Raw genomic sequence first — 5,847 nt, 5'->3', positions numbered from 1 at the left:
GTCAAATGACTATTTCACACGAAGAGTCGTAAAAGACTACGCATTGTAATATAGTCTTGCATTCAGTGGTGTTATAATTTAATTAATTATTTATTCAAAGATTTAATAAAATACATAGTTCATCAAATAATCATTTAAAACATCAATCAAATTATACTTAACCCTGAAAATGAATAAATGATGAAACAATAATCAATACACCATTATCTGATTTAGAAATATGAAACCAAGTAATAAAATAAAACATTGAATTTTCAACAGAAATTGGAAATAAACTGAGTTAAAAATACGGAAATCTTAATTTTAAAAAATCTTATTTATTAAAAGTTTTCTTTTAAATATACAGGTACCTTAAATAAACGAGGTGTCTGTTTTTATTTTCTAAAATTTTATTTATTTTATATAATTTACAGTAAGATAAACTGAACGCATAGTTTTCAATACTTAACAATAATAAAACCACAAGAGTTCATAAAAGGTAAATCAATTGGGCTATGTATAGCGTGTGAGCTCGCCAATATATGACAGTAAAAATTTTATTGTCTTTGAATTTCCTAGAGTTTTAACCATCGAAAACAAAAGAAGATTGCAAATCAAATCAACAGACAATGAAAATTTGATGTGTATTATCTTAATAGATTGTTTATAACAGAAGAATACATAGAGAACTATGCATTTTTATTTTTTGTAATAAAAACAGTCTAGTAAATTCGAAAAACAAAAATACGCTTTATAGTAACAATATTAATTAAAATGCAAAAATAACATTGAATACTTGAAAAATAAATATTATTGAGAGTAAAAACTATCTTTAATTAAAAGTAAAAACTATCTTTAGTTTCATTCTTATAGCGATAAATACATAAACATTATAAAACAGGAATTATACAAATACAAAAATAATATTGTAACTAGGCGGCTACCTACACGGTTAAATTTCGAAATACCACACAATTTCTTATCTTGGCTACGCTATGTAAAATGAAAAAAAAAATTTCAATTAATAATTTCATCACGTCATGAAGTCGCCCCTGGGTAGCGCCTGCTAACGTCAATCAACAAAAACATCCTTGTTTTAATTACAATATTTCGGCTACGCCATGAATCTCTTTTTTTTAAATAATTTCTCACGTCACAAAGTCGCCCCTGGGTAGGTCCTGGTAACGTCAATCAACAAAAACATCCTCGTTTTAATTACAATATTTTGGCTACGCCATGAATCTCCTTTTTAAAATAATTTCTCAAAGTCGCCCCTGGGTAGCGCCTGCTAACGTCAATCAACAAAACATCCTCGTTTTTATAACAGAATTTCTTATAAAAAATGTCAAAACGTCACAAAGCCACTCTCTGAGTGTCGCTACTGACATCATTTACAAAAACATAATTATTTGTGCTTTTTTCAGGTACGCAACATTTTTTTTTAAATACACCTACCTAACCGATAAAATACTATTAGTAATTAAACCAAGGTGTGCTTTAAAGTTCCGTATGGCCAAATAATATTATTTATTATTAGAATATTATTGACATGTAGTTCAAGCATTGCTGCATTCACGTTGCTTTACTTCTGAGAACTCAACTGCCATGTTTTTCTATGGTTATGTTTAATGTCATCTGTCATGTATTGGCGAGCTCACAGGCTATACTTACGCCAATCAATTATAATGTTTCTTTGTGAGTTCACACATGGGAGGGTGTGTATGTGTGTGTATTAATGCACAAGTATCGAAAATTCAACACTTCATGAGAAACCATTGTCATTTTTTTTATTCTCAATAAAAATATTTATTTATTGCAATAAAAAGAATTAGTATAGGAAAATATAAAATTGTACTCACGTGCTAAACGATGTTCAGGGGCATTTAGTAATAATTGAAATTAATCCTTGATAAATGACCTGGGTACGTATTCTGATGGGAAGCTTAAATTTATCTTCAGTTTTATCTACAAAGTAAACAATAAATTAACCCAAAGTTTGACACCAAACAACAATAATAATAAAGACCGAAAGCGGTGGGCAAAACTTTCGTATATTGGAAAAACTAGTGATAAAATTGGACAAATAATAAATAAAAATAAATGCACTGCAGCCTTTTACAATAATAATTCCTTAGCTAATTTGTTGGTAAATACAAAAGACAAAAAAGACAAGTTTTCCAACTCAGGAACTTACCTTCTTAATTGTAACGACTGTAAAAATACATGCTACGTAGGCCAAACGGGTAGAGCCTTTAAAACACGCATAAATGAGCACATACAATCATGGTCTAATAATAAAGATAATTCAAATTTTGCCAATCATTTAATAGAAAACAAACTTTCCTTCGAATTAAAAAATAATGTAAATAAATAATAAAAAAATAATTCATATTCCACCCAAAGGCCATAAACTTGACAAATTAGAAATTCTCGAAATTAATAGATTAAAAAATAAACCCGACGTAGAATTACTTAATGCACAGATAACACACGTGCATTCTCCATTACTTTACCCATTGTAATATAGTTTTACCCTTTGTTTTTCAGAAATCATTATTTACAAAAACACACTCACGAAGGATGAGACACCAAAAATAAAATAAAATATTTAAACTCATTAAAATAGCATTATATCCATTCATTAGTTAACCCATAGAAAATTTGTTGATAATGATCCTTAAGATAAAAATAACTTTATTTAATTTACTTACATATAACTTTGAATTATGTATCCTTACCTCTGTTCTGTATAAATACATTTAACTTTTTAATAAAGATACCAGTCTCGAAGATGTCGCCAAAGCGATGAAACCGGTCACTGGATATTCCAAATTTGTGGATTAAAGTATCACTCGTGTTTTATTTATATAATAAATTATCTACAAAGTAAAATTAAGTTTTCTGAATGAAAAATAGAATATGTTTACAATTTTTTTTTTAAGTATGATCAACTACCGGTTACTGACGAAGATACTTTGAATTCTCGTGCAAATATACACACTTTCTTACAAAGATATCGATATTAGATAGCCGTTCATAATTGCGGCCCTGATCATTGTATGGTTTTTGATCATCATAATGAAAAAAATTGATTGAGCATAGCCATCTTGACGTGCTTTTCTAAATCTAAAAAGTAACAATCTCCCAGGAAAAAAATCATTATTTGTCTGTAAAGATTTATTTATTTATTTGTTCTTTTACAGTTTATGCATGACTTTTTTTCAAATAGAAGATAACGTACCCTCACTGGAGTGGGGTGTCCTGTGCCAACGCAGACATTTTATATAATTTTGGATCATGCCTTATTTGATATAATTAAATCATAATCTCAAATACAACAACAACAACAACAAACCATCACGCCGTTGCCCCGTAGGGGTAGGTAGAGAGGATAGAACGCCATAACACTATATCTTGGCATACAGACCTCGCTTCCTATACATTCATACATCTTCTCATGCACGCACGCCGATTATTCCTACTTTTGACATGTCCATCTTCAAGTAATTGATGGACTTGATCGTGCCATGTCTTTCTCGGTCTTCCTCGTTTTTTGCATCCATCAACATTTGCATCGTAGATCTTTTTAGCCGTTCTTTCGCTGTCCATTCGCTCTACATGTCCAAACCAACGCAGCACCCCTTTCTTGATTCTGTCAATAATGCATGTCTCAGCCTTACACACTTCACGGATCTCGACATTTGTGCACCTATCATATATCGTTTTACCACACATTCGCCTGAGGGATCACATTTCGACAGCAATAACCTACTTTAAACTCACAAGTAAAAACATTTTTCTACCTGTTTGGCCTGATCTCACCCCAAAATATTGTTAATATCATTGATGTTCGTAAGAAATAATTATGTTTCGTACTAAATGTGTGAGATTTTTAAATATTTCATTTTACTTTACCCGTTTTTTAAAAATTTATTTTGTCCTTGAGAGGTCAAAACGCTCTTCCAAAATGCTTAAAATTATCAGTGTTGTGGTCAGCGGTTCAATTCGTCGCGATGATTAGAAGAAGGGATAAATTAAATTGATTCATGACATCACATTTATTTGAAGAATTCAAGTAGTTGGATTCTCCGCCCAGAGATGATGGGCATCGCTTTTGTTTGGTCCGTATTACCGCGCAGGAAAAAGATCCAAGGTGTGTAAAAAAAAAACGCTGACTTGACAATTATGGTTTTCCCATGACTTGTTCTTCAAGATTGCAATCATATGAATAAAAACATATGGATACTTTAAATAATACTTACATTAAAGTAATCTTCACAACAATAGATAACGGATTTGGAAGTAAACTTTCTATTTTTTTTTATATCTCTCTTCATAGCGAGGCAATATTTGGGCACATTTAAAAACATTTTTCTGGCGTTGTCTTCAAAGTATTCCTGCATTTAAGTACTATACAGTATTTGAAGCCCTTCATTCCAGACATAATGCACAAAAAATAGTTGTAAAATCACTAATATATCTAAATACACTCAGATGAAATAAAACATCACAGTTTCTGCATACAAAAATGACAGAACGTCAAACTCAAACCCGGATCGTGACTTATGACGGGCGCGGCCTATGCAATGAAGTGTTTTCGCGGGAATTCAAAATTATGAATTAAAAAAAATTTTTTTTGCTACTAATAAGTGCATAAATTTTTTTTTGACTTTGAAGTATTTCATTTACCCTTATTATTTCATAATTGTAAAAAAAAAGTGATATTTCTTTATTGTATAATCTCGAATTTCGTCAATACAGCCGGTAAACTTCTCGCACTTGTTGCCCTAAAGAAATACAATCATTGAAATGGAGAGTAATAAAAACAACGTTGTTTGATATTATATTAAGTATTTATTTCAATGAAATACATGCATAGGTATTATTTTCATTATAAAACAAAAAAGAAAACTAAATTCTTTATAAGTTAAACTACCGTTTCCTCTAAACTCTACTAAAGCACCTATTCATGAAAATCAATAGCTTGATACTCGTATTCTAGGTCCTAGTGAGGTGCCACAATCCGCATTCGTGGGATAGGTGGTGTGCAGGCGTTAAAAAGGCAGATTTTTTTTAATCGAGTAAAAATCTAACGCCAGGCAGCACTAATTCTCCACACAGAGTTCTTTTTGAAAGCAGCCTTTTTTTTATTCTTCCATTGATTTATTTATAATTTATTTATGCTTTATTAGGTTTGATCAGGCATAAGCAACTTTTTCTAGGTCTGGGGCCAAATTATCATTCAGTCTCGGCGTCAAGGACCGGACCGAATTATTTTTTAAACATAATGAAGTAATATTAAATAAAATAACACACGTTTCTTATTCTCATATGTATATTTATTTTTATATTTAAATTTTAATATTACATCGGTAGTCAAATGCCAAAAGCGAACATCTGTATTTTTTCTGTTTTTTAGTTTTCAAATTTTTTTATCAATATTTCAGAAAATATACATAGAATGAAACAAAAAAACACCATAACTTAGAATGGTAATTCACCATTGAAAAGCAACATTAAAATATTTTAGTTTAGGGATTGATGTCTTGAAATTGAGTTGTATTTCAGCTCTCCTGAACATTTTTGAAAATTACAGATGGGCCCTTCTGCCATCTGACTACCGACATACTGATTACAAAATTGAGTATGGACAATCTCCATAGTCTAGTACTTGAATTACTTGACTATCAGTATTGGCATTGGTACTGCTTAAGGATAATCGCATAAAATTTTAAAGATTTTTATCTGTTATCCTTGTTCGAGTTTTTTATTAACTGTGTTTCATCCTCGAAAAAAAAACTGTCCACACGTACATGTGCTGTCAAAAAGACAAATGATTTTTTTTATTTTCTTTATGTTCCATACTAA

The sequence above is a fragment of the Micrasema longulum genome, unplaced genomic scaffold (assembly GCF_059751315.1).
Source record: "Micrasema longulum isolate JH-2025_06_02 unplaced genomic scaffold, ASM5975131v1 h1tg000163l, whole genome shotgun sequence".
NCBI lineage: Eukaryota > Metazoa > Arthropoda > Insecta > Trichoptera > Brachycentridae > Micrasema > Micrasema longulum.
The sequence above is the reverse complement of the archived record's forward strand: the minus strand, read 5'-3'. Positions refer to the sequence as shown.